This window comes from Nannospalax galili, unplaced genomic scaffold (genome assembly GCF_000622305.1).
Source record: "Nannospalax galili isolate Female #2095 unplaced genomic scaffold, S.galili_v1.0 scaffold309, whole genome shotgun sequence".
Lineage (NCBI taxonomy): Eukaryota > Metazoa > Chordata > Mammalia > Rodentia > Spalacidae > Nannospalax > Nannospalax galili.
This window is the reverse complement of record NW_008359589.1, coordinates 1,402,446-1,403,430: the sequence shown is the minus strand read 5'-3', so window position 1 is coordinate 1,403,430 and position 985 is coordinate 1,402,446.

Genomic DNA, 985 nt, shown 5'->3' with positions numbered 1-985 from the left:
TTCACCGAAGAGGACTGCGCATCCCCAGCTTCAGGATGGAGAGTTTCAAAGGACCCCGACAATCCGCTCAAGCTAAAGCTCACCCAATTTTCAAACTGTCGACTATATATACTCTATTCCCCATGATAGCCGCTTCTGCTCTGGGAGGCCCACATCAACCTATGAATCTGACTTGGGTCCTCCAAGATGTGATAGGAGGTAACATTTTGTTTCAGATCTCCCAAGTTGCGCCTCTGGCTACTTGGTTCCCAACTCTGCACTCCTGTTTAGATGCTTTCTTTGATTTCAATCTTAAGGGAGGCGCATATCCTTATGCTCTAACTCTCCAGGCCCATACAGAAAACCAGGCTGGTTTTATGTTTGCCCAGGGCCTGGAACTCCAAAATACAAGCCCCAGAGAAACAGGTTAGGAGAGGATAGCGCTACTTATTGCGCTCTCTGGGGCTATGAAACAACAGGACACATATGGTGGAACCCCCCAGGGAGGAGATCTTATTAAGGTAATGTGGGAGCAACCAATGCCGACTAATCCTCATAAAAATGGTAGGCTCAATATTAGTTTTACTGAAGAAGGAAAGAGAGCCACAGGCTGGGAAGCAGGAAAAATTTGGGGAATAAGACTCTATGTGGGCTGGACCGAACCAGATCCAGGAACTTTATTCTCTATTCAATTAAGAGTAAAAATTCCTCAGTACCAGACCCATTCGGTCCCCTTGGGACCAGGTGTTGTTTTAAAGGTCACCCCAGAATCAAGCTTGTCAACCACAGCGGCCCCCTCAAATAATGGTTATTCTGACAGCCATGGCCTTTCTATAGGCGACACTAACCTGCTTTGGTCACTAATGGTCCACACTTACCAGGTACTCAATGATACCAGGCCAGACCTCACCTCATCATGCTGGTTATGTTATTCATCAAGGCCCCCATACTATGAGGGGATTGCATTCATAGGAAACGTCACCCTAGTGCCAGACCAAGGCAGCTG